The sequence below is a fragment of the Neofelis nebulosa genome, chromosome 7, assembly GCF_028018385.1.
Source record: "Neofelis nebulosa isolate mNeoNeb1 chromosome 7, mNeoNeb1.pri, whole genome shotgun sequence".
NCBI classification, from domain to species: Eukaryota; Metazoa; Chordata; class Mammalia; order Carnivora; family Felidae; genus Neofelis; species Neofelis nebulosa.
The window spans coordinates 47,030,045-47,044,561 of NC_080788.1; the positions used below are offsets into that span (position 1 = coordinate 47,030,045).

The following is a 14,517-nucleotide window of genomic DNA, read 5'->3' on the forward strand; positions in this document are numbered from 1 at the left end:
AGAGGCTGTTAGCACAAAAATCAGGCTAGGAAGTTTAGCTGGCTGGGTGGGAGAAAGGAGGAAAAAGTGACCTGGAGGTGGCACATGAGGATTTTCAGGTTTGGTAAGATTCTATTTCTTTTCCTGAATGGTGAATACACTGGTGTTATGTTATTATTACTTTCCAAACTGTGCAGAAGCTTTTTTATATCCTTCCGTGTATATGATACAGTGCGTGATGAAAACAAAACAAAACAAAAGCTGTTGGGCAAATACAACTGAGACTGTCAATTGGACAAAAATTGTGGGGCGATATAACAGAAGACCCCAGGCGAGGAACTAGGCACCGTGTCTCCCACAAGGCAGCACTGCCTCCCTGGGTCTATTTTAGAGAGGAGTGTTCTCTCTGACATGCTCTGGCTCCAGCCTGATCCTCCTTGCCCTGGCAAGGAGAAGGGGCCTTTTCTCTCACTCTCTTTCCCTTTGTGTTAATGAGATAGCCAGTCTGGGTCAACTGCTTTGTCCAAGGTCACACAGCTACTGAAGGTTCCCAGTCCATCGTTCATTTCACCTATTATTATGCAGAGTTTTATTTTATCCTTCCCGGGAGGGCCTCAGAGAAGAGAATATTAAAAGGCTACAGTAATTAGCCTCACATTGTAACACCCTTGACTCCAGGCTACCTCCTTCAGCAGGGGAGGGTAAAGTTTGATTCTGCCCTTCTCACACGGATCTGAGATTCTGGCTAGAAAGAAAGAGAGGATTTCCCAAAGATGCCCAAGGGTGCCAGGGGTCCTTTTGGGTCACTATTGTTCACAGTGGCCTTTGAGAAGTAGCCGTGGAACTTGTCGGGGGTAAAGCGTTGGGTCTCATCTGTTGGGGGGTGGAGTAGGTTGTGTGGGCAACTTGGAGTAGACTGAACTGATTTCCAGGGTTGTGAAATTGCTCGTTCTTTCCTGAAAATGTTACCTGTGTCTTGATGTCGGCCTCCAACCTGCACGTCAGAGCTCCAAGTGAGCTGGTGAGGGCTGCAGGTGGGCAACTGTGCATTTGGAAGCTCCTTCTGCTGCCCCAAGAATCTGCTCCTGGCTTTGCTGCTATTTTAGGGAAACGATCTTGTAACCCTTTAAAAAAAAAAAAAAAAAAAAGCCCCAGGATGCCTGGATGGCTCAGTTCGTTGAGCGTCTGACTCTTGATTTCTACTCAGGTCATGATCTCAGAGTCATGGAATTGAGCCCCATGCCCGGCTCTGCGCTGAGTATAGAGCTTGCTTGGGATTCTCTCTCCCTCTGCCCCTCTCCCCCACTTGCTCTCTCTCTCTCTCTCTCTCTCACACTCTAAGATAATTAAAAAATAATTAACAAAAAAAAGTCCTTTTCTGTTTAAACATGTATAAAGTAGTGAGAGGTATAAAATGTAATCCCACTTGGGTTCATAGTTACAGCAGTTTCTGGGTTTGGTTTGGATATTCTCTGACCTCAGGAGGCATCCTGTGGAATGCAGACTATGGCAAATGAATATAAACACATCACAATGTGGGATGGTCAGTTTGGCTTTGCTACAGTTCCTACTTATTCAATCAAACACCTAAGCTAGATTTGGTTGCAGAGGTGTTCTGTAGATGTGATTAAAGTCCATAATAAGTTTACTTTAAATGAGGAAGATGATTATCCTAGATAATCTGGATGAGCCTCATTCAATCAGCTGAAGGATCTCAGAGCAGAGGTGAAGATTCTGCCTGTGGTTAGCAGCTCAGTCTCTGCCTGAGAGTTTCCAGCCTGCCCTTCTGATGGTCTGCCCTGTGGATTTCAGATGTGCCTAGAGTTATGGGTTGAATTGTGCCCCCCCTTCCCCAAAGATGTTGGAGTTGTCACCCCTGTACCTGTTATTGTGATCTTCCTTGGAAATCGGATCTTTGCTGATGATTAAGTTAAGATGAGGTTCTAGGGTGGGCCCTAATCCAATATGACTGTGTCTTTTTAAAGGGGGAAATTTAGACACATGGACACGTATAGAAGGATGATGATGTGCAGATTCAGAGAGGAGATAGTCACCTACAAGCAAAGGAGCACCATATGTGTAGCCATCTCCATATCCTACTGTGACTCAATTTCTCTGACAGAACCCTGACTGATGCAAAATGATGATATAATAGCACTGAAGTGGGTGGGGACCAAAGAAGCTGAACTAAGTAATTCTAGAAAAAGTTATTTTAACCAGAAACTGTCGAGCTAAAGGCAAAGAAAGTGCACAAAAACACTGTATTCCACTTAGTAAAGTTGTTTCTCACAGGGTACAGGCTAACAGTTCTGAAACTGCTTTATTGTAGACCAGGGTTTAACAAATAAGTAATGGGTGGCAGATGGTGGGAGCCTGGTTTCTCATTGTCAGGGAAGGAAGTTACAGGTAATCAAAAAAGAAGCTAAAACAAACTCTGTGGTACTGAATTAGAGTTTAAAGCCATCAATATGAACTCATGTTTAGATAGGTAGGTAGGTAAGTAGGTAGGTAGGTAGGTAGGTAGATAGATGATAGACGGACAGACACAGGAACAATTGTTGAGATGTGTATATACATATGTGTATTTCCTTGCTCTGTTCGCTGACAGGACCTAGAAGCAATGATGCCCTGGTAGCAATGAGCACCTAGCACCCAGATCTTGATTTCTAATATTATTTTCCAATGAAAGGAACCAGGGCTCTTTGGAGAAATGACTAATTCTTGGATTAGGGCAAGAAATATACAAGATGAGTTTGGAGTATCTTGTAGCACCAGAGAATAAGAAAGAGCTAGAGCAAAACAAATAATAAACCCAACTACACTGATGGGGGCTATGTCAAAGAGACACAGGAGCCAGCCTGAAAGAATACCCAATGGCTAACACTGAAATAATTTAAACAACAAAACAATTAACATAGTACTGCAGTATAACCCCAACTATAAAATAGAGGCATATGCATCCATATTATTGTAAATGAATGAATGAATAAATACATAAATAAGGGAGAAGGGACAGAATTTCCTTACAGAATTCCAAATAATATATGTAGATGTAGATACTCCTCACTCTAGAATGTGGAGCTTAATCTCCTCCCCCTCCCCAGGGTAGGTTAGGCTTATTGACTTGCTTCCAAAGTACAGAGTATAGAATGGGAAAAATGGTAACTTTACCCGGAGAAAAAACTGGCAAACACCACCTTAATCACGTGATGAAAGGTAGCATCAATGGTGATGTCATGTTGATATCCTGTGTCCCCTGACATAATATAATGAGAAGTACACTTCATTTTTGTGGTCTTCTTTCCAAAAGCTCATAACTCCAGGCCAATCATAAGAAAAACATCAAACAAACCCAAATTGAGAGACATTCTACAAAATACCTGTCTGATATTCCCATAGATGTTAATGCCATTAAAAACAACAACAACAACAACAACAACAACAAAGAAAGACTAAGAAACTGTCAAAGACCAGAGGAGGCTTAGGAGACAGGACAGTTAGATTCAACGAGATATCCAAATTTGATCCTGGAACAGAAAGAGAACATTAGTGAGAACACTGTTGAAATCCAAATAAACCTGGAGTTTAGTTAATAGTAATGTACTAATGTTGGTTTCTTAGTGTGCCAGTACCCCATGGTGAGATGAGATGTTAACCATGGGGAGGCTGTTTGACAGGTATACGGGAGTTCTTTGTGCTATCTTTGCAATTTTTCTGTAAATCAAACATTATTCCAAAATCAAGTGTTTTATTTTAAAAAGGCCTTTTAGTTCCAACACTCACTAGCTGTGTGACCTCAGGTAAATTATTTAATCTTTCAGGGCCTCAGTCTCGTCTCTTGTGAAATGGAGATTAACCATACAACCTGCCCGTAGGGTTGTTATAAGGATTCCATGAGTTAATACAAACTGCTTAGAACAGTGCCTAGTACAGGGTAAGTTCTTGATAAATGTTGACTCTAATTATAATACTTTTATTTCCTCCTATAGACCATTTATTCTCCATCATTTCTTGCTCAGTATATGATAATCCACCCCATATACCAGTATTCTTTTGAGTGGACTGTAGCTGGGGTTGTATAAGACTACCAATTGGGGAGTAAGAAGAAAAAGTAGAACTTGTGTTTATATGCAGTATTCAGTTCATCCTTTTATGTTTCCTATTTTTATGCATGTGCTATAATGTGTATCTTAATCCAGTATATCAGAATATAATTTGTAGATACCCATATGAGGACATTCTGTTTCTTTCTTCTAAGGCTGAACACACTCTTGCATCTGTATGACCTTGTTTGGGCTCAAAGACATAGCCACTTAAACTAATTTTGCAGTAAGCCCTAATGCCTAAGCCATTTAAATCTGCATGAAAATAATATTTTAGTCCAGAAAGCTGTAAGTGTTGAGGTTGATTCAATGTATATTTACTACCCAGTGTTCTTTCAGCCTGGATTACTTCAATTTGTTCCATTACTGGACAAAATCTCGCCACTTACTTTAAGAATCTAAATTTTCCCTCTGGCTTCTACCAGGCCTTATTTATGACTTTACAATACTCTCTTCCAGTTATTTCAGGCATAGTAAGTTTATGAGTCTAAAGCTTTTTGGACCTAGATAGTGATACTTGATAGAATATTCTTGAGGCATGGAACTACATAACTGACATCATTTTAAGTTTCATATGCATTGACTTATTCACCATCATTTATTCACAATTATTCATTCAAATGGTGGTTTAGTTTTAAAAAGAACAAACAAACAAAATCCCCAGGTCTTAGAGATAGTCAGACTTAGTTTTAAATCCTGCTAGATTTCAGGACCTGGGCTCAAATCCTGTCATTAATCAGTTGTGTTTCCTTGGACAATTCTGTTTCTGTTTTCTTTTTTCTTTTCTTTCTTTTCTTTCTTTCTTTCTTTCTTTCTTTCTTTCTTTCTTTCTTTCTTTCTTTCTTTCTTTTTCTTCTTCTTCTTCTTCTTCTTCTTCTTCTTGAACTCCTTTACATCCACTTCCTCATTGGATGGACAGAATGTTTATCTTGCAGGGCTGTGTAAGGAATAACAATATATTTGTGAAGCGCTTGGCTCAGCCTCTGGGCATGGTAGGCACTTAACTAACAGATGGTTTTCCTATTATTGTTATTAATTTATTGCTATTGTGCCAGTTACAAGGGTAGACATAGGAAAAAAAAAAAGATGGCTATGTCATGGTCCTTGCCTATAAGGGAAACACACAGACACACACACACACACACACGCACACACACCCTAAACATATTATTGACACATTGATGTACCTGGTAAAAAACAAAATAGCAAAAGAAAGCTTGCAATGCAAAGCAATTTTCTCCTGGTTTATGTGCCCCAAACATAGTCCTGTTCTCCTGTTTCTCTTTTTCATTCTTCTGTGGTTTATTCCATAATTCAAAACAATAAGCTTATTTTTTTTAAGTTTATTTATTTATTTTGAGAGACACCACAAGCATGGGAGGGGCAGAGAAAGAGGAACAGAGAGAATCCCAAGCAGGCTCTGCAGTCTCAGTGCAGAGCCCGACACGGGGCTCCATCCCATGAACTGTGAGGTCTTGATCTGAGCTGAAATCAAGGCCCCCCAAAACAACAAGCTTATACCAGTGTTTCTTAATTTCCTCAGCTTTACAACAGTCTTTTGACTCCTTGTTATGAAAATACGATGAGGATTTAGGTCACATGATTCTGTACTTCCCCTACCTCTTCTTTTCCTAAGGTTTGATAATTATTATTTCCTAAAAATTCCTCAATTGCTGATATTTTTAACTTTAAATATTATTCTTGAACCTCTATTTTTTTGTTCTATTCATCTTCGGTCAGTAATTTACTTCCCTCTCTGAAAGGCAAGGTCACTCTTCGTCTTTCATCTCCTACCTTCTGTAAGAAGCAGCCCAATTCTCTAAAATGCAGTTTGATGAATAACAAATCTGCCAAATTTACCAAATGTAGGATTTGGGCATTTCATGTTGATGTGATTGCTTTGGATTCCTCCTCAGTAATTTCACTTTTCTAGAGGATGCAAGCCAACCCACTGAATTAGTCTGGAGCCCCTTTGACAGTGACACTTTGATTTTTAATGTTGTTAACATTCACAAGCTCTCTGTTCAGTTCTTCAATTGTAATAAAGGCTTTCTCTATGGTTGATTTAAAAAGTTATAACCCATAAAAAATGCACTTGTGTTATTACCATCAGTTCATTATTTCCCACCACAGGGAGGGACAATATGCTGGGATCACATGGTCCTCTCTACGGATCCAATGTCAGGACCTGTGAGCTACTCAAAGGGGAAAGAGTCACCATAAAGTCAAGGTCAAATGGTCTTTCTTTTCTTTCAATATATCAGTTGCTTAAAATCATATGACATTTTAATTTTTTCTACATTTGGATTACTGCCTTCTTGTGTAGCCTTCGGTTTTCCTGCCATTTCTCTTCAGGAAGATGTACTGAATCGGGTTGCATTTTGGAAATGTTTCACCAGTGTCAATACTTCACATAATTTCTTCAGAAAAAAAAATTTGGGCTTAGAACACCTACAAGTCTCTGGAACATGTACCCTGGCACCTGACTCTAAGTTTATCGCAAATTCAGATGTTCTCACAGATTGGGACATATCTTCGTATTAAGAGCAAACAACATCTGTGGACTTAGGGGTCAACTTGAAAGGGAAACACATGAACTCTCTCAAGGTACACTCAGCAGTCAGTTGAGGTCAGAGTTTCAACAGATTTCTGAGACTGAGGTTCCAAGTAGTTAAGTCCACTGCTGAAGGATTCATCTGCATCTCAATTTACTACAGAGGTCTCAAGGGCCCAATATAAGTCATCTGTCCGAAGTGCCATAGGTGGGGAGTAGCACTGTGGGCTTTCAGATGTCTACACCACACCCTCACATGGAAACATAGTGTATTTGGGTGTGGCCATGAGGTCTGGGCAATTGAGGGAAAGGGTAGTCCTAATAGGGCAACGGGACCGTAAAGACATTTCAGGGAGATTGAGGAAGCAATCCATTTTTCATGTCGCCCAAGGCCAGACCACATCTGGACTACAGCTCGCTGGTCAGGCTGCAGAGCTGTTCATTTCTCACTCCTCTCTTGCAGCCACTTTCTTTGTGAATGATTAGACGAGATGTATCGATGTTTTCCTACACCATATGGCCTCTCCAATCATTAACGTGGCCCTTTATCTCCTCCCTTGTCACCCAGCCTTCTCCCCTTTGAAGGTAGTTGTGAAAGAGATAGAGTCCTAAGAATTAGAATTCTATCTCCACCCTAGGTCCTTCCCAGAATGTGTCAGAGTTGATCTATTTGAAAGGCAGCCACATTCCCACCCCTCTCCAAGAGCTGTGCCTGGGCCCCATGACCTCCCTGCACTAGTCCACCTCATCCGCCTCCTATCCCACCTCCCACTGCTCAACTGGTCACCCTGTTCAAACACTTCACAGCTCCCAGTTGACTCCAGAACAAGGTCTGGTTTCTTGCTCTGGACATGCCAGTATCCCCAGAATACCCCGTCTGCCCTTCCAGAGGTAGTTCCCTTGCTCCCCTCCCCACAGCCAGTCAAAGGGAAAACTTCACGGCTACCCCCACACCCTAGTTTCCTGTGCTGGGGCTTGATTCCTGCCCTCACCTGGGATGCCCTGGCTCCCCCATCTCTGCTGGTCTAAATTCTGCTCATTTTCAAGTCCCCAGCACCTCCTCCGAGCCTCCCAGGTCCCATAGCTGTGGCTCTCTCCAACAATACTAAGGCTCAAGGAGTCCTCTGAGAGCTTTACCGGGGCGGGGGGGGGGGACCTTATTTCATCCTCACAACCTGTGAGGCAGGGACTAGTCTCAGGTAACAAAACTGAGGTGTACAAAGGTTAACTTACCTTAGGATCTTGGGCCTGGAATCAGGATAGGAACTCCGGTGTGCCTACTTCCATCTCAGAGTCCTGGCTTGCTGTCATTCGGGATGCTTCAAGGCCCTTGATTATTTATATCACTGGTGTTTGTCCCCCTGTAAGAGGCACTAATATCCTGGTGAGTGGGAGAATGTCCAATTCACCTTTGTTTCTGCTGCCAATTTCAGTATGGAGGAAAAGGCAGGATTCTTCTGTGGGGAAGGCCAGAAGTGCCCATGATTGGGGCTTTCCTGTGGTCTGCTAGGTGGTGGGATTTGTCCCCTCCCTTCCTCCCTGGTGCTCCAAGTGCTTCCTGTCCCTTGCCAGCCCATCCTGTCCACTCCTCCCCAGCCCTGCTTCCTGTCTGGCCAGATGCCTGCTGCAAGGGCAGAAGGTGGGTGCTCTGGGAGATCTTATAGCCCTCTTACCACTTCCCTGGTTTGACCTCCTTCCCATCTCTGAGTCTTTTCTTTTTGTCATATCCTGGTTGGAAATAAAGCCCAGCCTGGGTGCCTGGCTGAGTACAACCAACTCCTCTGATCGCTGCTTCTCAGATGTCTCCAGCACTCACAATTGGTACTGTGACCAGGCTCTGAGTTATAGGCTGCCAGGTAATTGATCCATCCCTCCATCAATGCATATTTATCAAGGTCTTATTGTATGTGGGGTCCTGATGAGGCTGCAATGAGCAAAGAGTACTGTCTGCACAGACCCATACAGTCTAGCATAATGTACTATAATTGGTTTGTGGGTATCATCTGGTCTCTTCACCTAGACTGTTAATTTCTTGCTGGCAGAAAACTTATTTTCTGGTCCTTTTGTGGCCTCTGCACAGCTTAATACAGTGCTGGGCACAACGTAGGAACAGTTGCAGTGGATAATGTATAGTGAGTTATAAAACATTTATAACTTAGGAAGCATTTTTCATACACACAATCACATTTTTTAATTGAATTCTTAGGAGGCAGAATAAAACTGAACAAGGTTGAATCTGAGTAGTTTAAGAATCTTGCAGTTCTTAGAATACCTATTCAGTAAATATTGTTCATCATTTATTTGATGAGGATAGGAGAAACTATCCTTCCAGTTTTTCTTTTTAAAGCAAGGGATTTATATGCACCTTATAGAACATCAGAAACCTTTGTTTTTATAGAGCGTGCATGTGTTTAAAAAGAAGAGTATGGAAGGGCCTAGAATGAAAAAACCTTTGTCCCACTCTTCCTTACCCACTATTCTCCTTCTCAGAGGCAATCAATTTTAGTGTTTTGTTTTCATTTCTTCTGCACATGATGGACACGTAAATAACGGTGGGCAGAGGGCAGAGAGTAGCATTGTGAATAATAGTCACAAATTCCTCCTATCCTGTTATGTTCACCCCTTTGCAAGGTGACTTTGCAGCCCCTTCCATCAAAGGCAAGGTCTATTTCCACCCCCACCCCCACCCCCCGCCTTGATTCTGGGTTGGCCCTGGGACTTCCTGTGTCCAGTAGCATAAGGCAGAAGTGACATTTTGCAAAATCTAAGGCTAGGCCTCAATGGACCTTTAACCTTATTCTTTTGGCCTTTTGGAATGCTGTCCTGAGACTGTCATTTAAGGACATTGATCTAGCCTACAGAAGAGTGAGACGTCATGTAGATGAGAAATGATGAACCCCAGTAGACAGCTGGCATTAAGAGCCAGATGTTCAGGTAGGGCCACCTTGTACTGGCCAGCCCAGCTGTTTTTTGAGGAGAATATAGCCTAGGGTGAGCCCAAGAAAAATCAATGGAGGAACTCCACAGAATCATGAGACATAACAAATGATTGCTGTTTTAAAATACTGAAAACATGTATTCAGTACATGGTCAGTACATGGTATTCAGTATGCTGGTGCCTGGGTGGCTCAGTTGGTTGAGTGTCTGACTTTGGCTGAAGTCATGATTTCATGGTTTGTGAGTTCAAGCCCCACATCTGGCCCTGCATTTGGCCAGTTACCTTTTGATGTTTTTATGTTTTTACGTTTTTATCTACATAACCATATCATTTGTGAATAAATCAGTATTATTTCTTTCTTCCCAATCTTTGTGATCTCTTTTCTTGCCTTATTGCATTGGCTACAACCAGTACAATGATGAATGAAAGTGAATATAGAAGGCATCTTGTTAAAAAAAAAAAAAAAGACATCCTTGTTTCATTTCTCATCTCTAGGGGATGTCTACAATATTTCATCATAAAGGTATTTGCAGTAGATTTTTGTATGGACACTCTATCAGATTAAGGAAATTTACTTCTATTCCTAATCTGCTAAGAGTAAATTATCAGAAGGTTTAACTCTACCTATTGAGATGACTGTATGTTCTATCTCCTACCTTTTTTGTTGTTAATGTAGTGAAATACATGAACTGATTCACAAATATTAAGTTACCCTTGAATTGTTAGAAAAACCCTATTGGATTGTGCTGTATAATTCCTTTATATAGCACTGGATTTGCTTTGTTAATAATTTGTTTAAAATTTGTGCTTTTGTGTTCATGAAGACGATTAGCCTGTGGGAATCCTGAGAGCCTAAATTTGGTTACTTTCATCCAGAGAGTCTGGGCATTTGTTTCTGGTCCTGGTAGCACCCAAGAATTAGTGGTGCTACCAAGAATACTTCAGCCCCCTTTAAAAGTCTTATATTAATGGATGAATTTCAGATTAAGCTCACACACTTTGCCTTGGGCCCAAGAGTTAGTCTTCAGATTGCAGAGGTGTTATCAACATTTGCCTCTGGGTCAATCTTGCCTTTTGCCTCATTACCATCTCTTTTGTTTTTGTTTTTGTTTTGTAATGGGTACATTTATATATTCAAGATAAATAAGCAAGGAATAAAATCACCAAAGCTAGAAATTGTGTTAGCCTTTCCACAGTTTTTCAGATTTTGACTATGCTTATGCTGTAGCCAAACATCAGATTAAAAAAAAAAAAAAAGGCCACACTGCCAAACATAGCATCTCATGCAAGGCTACTCAGCACGCACACACAGACACACACACACATGCATGTACATACCCTTCAATTTCTCTCTCTTTCCTCGATTTACTAATATAACCTGCAAGTATGTATTGCACTGTTCTCCAAAGCTTGTGTATTCTTTTTAATATAAATATTTAAGATGGCATTTCAAGCACAAGTAAACATTCTGGTTATATGAATCCAAGTCGTGAACAACAACAACAAAACAGACTTAAAGTATTGAGAGGAAGTTTGGAATTATGATTTTAAAAGAAACATATGAACATGTGATATCCAAGAAATAAGGAGTCCACATTGCATTCTATCAGAGACAGCACTGTGACAAAAATAAAGGAGAGGAGAGATAGACACATCCCAGTTATCATCTGTGCTAATTGGGACTGGGAAGCGTTTGTGAGGATTGGAGCAGACAGTACAGTGCTCAGAGCAGCAGGATGGCACTCTGTGTCTGGCCGCATTGAGCTGTGTGTGCAGCTTCTTTGTGAAAGAAGAAAACTGGGAAACAACAAAGGTAGGGTTTCTATTTTAAGCCAGAGCAAAAGAAAGGAAAACAGACAATGAACCGGAACCCTCCATCTCTGCTGTGGCAACATTTCAGCCTAAGAACCTTATTCTTCCTTCCACCTCTTCTCCATGTCTTGGAAGCTACAGTTCACCACAGCAAACAAACAGATATGTTTTGTCTATGACTATGATAATATTTATTTATTAGAAAACAAAGTGGCAATAGCATTATGTATGCATTTATTTACTTTTATTATTAAATTTCAGTGAATTTTTTATGTACAGCTTTGGAGTGTTTCCCCAATCCTAGATTTCCTGTGTGTCCTGTTCATTTTATTATGCAAAGTTCCATAGCTTGGTGAAAATAATGCAGGCATATATAGGGCATGAAACATGAAGTTATGTTATACTGGTCGCTGCTCCCTCCCATGGGTCTGGCTCACTTATCATTTTCCTTTGCTCCTCTCTGTCTCCTTTTCTCTCTTTTCCCTCTATTCCTTTTTTTTTTTTCCTCTTGGACTTTTGGTTTTTAGAGACTTCCTTCACTTTCTTGTGATCTGAGCATTGCATTTGAAATCATGTTTGTTGCAACTTATATGAGACTTAGTTTTTAGCAGCTGGACCCTTCAGAATATTCAGCCCACTATGCTCCCAGAGTGGAAGTCTATCCACTGTCATCCTGTATATGTGTGCTAACATTTCACCTCCACCCATTGGCCCTTCTAATATTCTACAGTGTTGTTGATTTTGTCCCTTTTTATTCCTTTAGTTTCATGTTCACGTAGGCTCTGGAAAAAGAGGAGATAAGTGTGTGTGTGTTCATGCATTATTCTGAACTGCAAAGCAGAACAGGTTTTTTAAACTTAAGATTTAAATATGCTCTGCTTTGTTCATTGGTGGTTTTAACTGCACAGTAAAAAAAGAGATGAAAAGAAAATAGAAATGTCAAGATAAGTTCTAAGGAAAACAAAATTGTCATTTAGTTAATGAAGTTCAAAATGATGAAAAAAGAATATTTAACACTTTCAGAAAGTAACTTCCAAAGATTTTCAAAGCTTTTTTCAAAAGTAAGTCTAGCTTATTGTATGAAAGGGGTCATTGTCTACGTACTTATTTGATCATTTGAATAAATGATGCCATGAGGTAACGACATTCTATTTTGAAATAGTATTTGAGTTTTTGGAATATTAACCACTCTATTCACAGAGGCGATGGGCTACTTACATGGCAATAGTTTAAAAGCCTTCTTGAAAATAAGTTTCAAAGTTGCTCTTTTTTTGTTTTTAATGTCTAGCAAGCCCATGCTTTGGGCAGTATCCTTTTCAGCTGATAATAATACTCATATATTCACTTGACAAAAACACTTAGAAATATACTTTCAACAGTATCTGCAAAAATGGGATTCTCCACTAGCAGTTTGTGTAGTTCAATGCTGTAGGGAAATAGTGGTTAAGAGAGTCTCTAGGACCACGTCCCTTCCTTCTGCGCTTGTACGTCAGCAGCAGGTATTCATCATTGCTTTAGCCTCCTGGCACCCACACCCCTCCTTATAGTGGCTCAAATTTCTTTCAGAGCAGCAGCGTTCTTTACTATGTGCAGGGCAATGGCACATCAGTGGATGCACATCCTTTCGGAATCTAAGGGCTCTGTCTGTCAGAGTCTTCAAGTCCAAATCTTGGTAGCAGTAAGAAGGCCTTAGGCTTATGCTTAGTTATTAAGCCTCTTTCCCTTTATGTCTCTGTCTCACCTTCTCTCTCTCTTTCTGTCTCTTTCTCTCATACACATGCACACACACACACACACATGCACTCACTCACACACACCCCTTTGAATTTGTCACAAAGAAGAGATAAATAATTGGAGTCATTTAGTCAGTTGATGATCTGCCAAGGTCTCTGAGCTGTCCTGCCACTGACATCTTTGAATATATCTATTTCTGCCTCTTCCTCACTTGATTTCCTTGGTCAGCTCGAGCCATGGAAACTTCCTTCTCAGAAAGTCTCTTTCTGCCAAGACTACAGAGTTATTTTCTGTTGTTTGCTAACAAACTACCCAAATGTAATTCCCCTTATGATACAATATGACTGAGGGTCACAGGCCACTGAACATGTTACAGTTAAGTGATGTCGGTGACATTGGTCAAACCCACTTATTCAACAAGCTGGAATTGTAGTATTAAGCAGACAAGAGGACAGTCTTTCTCTCCACTGTGTTTAGAACCATAGAAGAAGTTATTTGATATAGTAGAACTGAACACTACTTTGCTGTGATTTCTTTTATAAACTTGGAAATGGAAAGAGATTCTGCATAAGAGACGTTTTCTAAATAGAAGGAATGACATTGTACAGCCATTTGTTCCCTTCAGCCAACCTAAATGGACCAGAGAAGCTACACTCATGTGGTAAAACTGTTTCTATTTTCCTGTATTTTCTGCTATCATTTTAAAATTCTTAAATAATTTATGAGATATTTCCACATAAAGAAAATAACAAAATCCATGTACTAGTGTATTAATAGGAATAGGTTCAGGAGCTTGTAACAAAAAAATGAAGATTAGTGGCTTAAAAATGTTTATTTTTTGACCATAAGAAGTTTGAATGTAGGCAGTCCAAAGCTAATACAGTATCTTAGAGATGTCTGCAGCGACCATCCTTTTTTCTTGCTCCTTCTCCACCTTTAGCACCATCTTGGGTGACTTCCGTCCTCATGATGTGAAGATGGTCATTGCCACCACCACCTTTTTTCATCTCAGGCAGCAAGGACACAGAACTTGGTTGTCTTTTTGTTTTATTGTGTCAGGAAGTCCTTCCCTGGGACTTCTGCATACCTTGCTTTGGCCAGAACTATGTTCATAACGCCATTCCAAGGCCACAAGGGGCTTTGACAAAGTAACATAACCAGTCTCATCAAAATTGGAGTTCCATTAATAAGAAAGAAAGAGATAATAGATATTGGGCAAACAACCCACCAATGTCTGCTGTTACCTACTACTAGGATTTAAGAGATGTTAATATTTAAAAAGAGAGAGAGAGAGAGAGAGACAGAGAGAGAGAGATGTTAATATTCTGAAAATTTGCTTCAGATCTTTTTCTTTTAAAGACATAAACTATGACAATAAAACTAAAGGCCTATCTGCA

The 14,517-nt window shown here is 40.4% G+C and overlaps 1 long non-coding RNA gene across 1 annotated transcript; it reads right to left on the reverse strand.

The window, feature by feature from the left end:
• Nucleotides 1-4,661: 4,661 nt before the first annotated feature.
• LOC131516498 (uncharacterized) lies at nucleotides 4,662-14,143 on the reverse strand. Its single transcript, XR_009264112.1, has 2 exons — nucleotides 7,870-14,143; nucleotides 4,662-5,019 (listed from the first exon to the last, which is right to left on the reverse strand). It is a non-coding gene; the product is annotated as an uncharacterized LOC131516498 (long non-coding RNA).
• Between the last annotated feature and the right edge of the window lie 374 nt (nucleotides 14,144-14,517).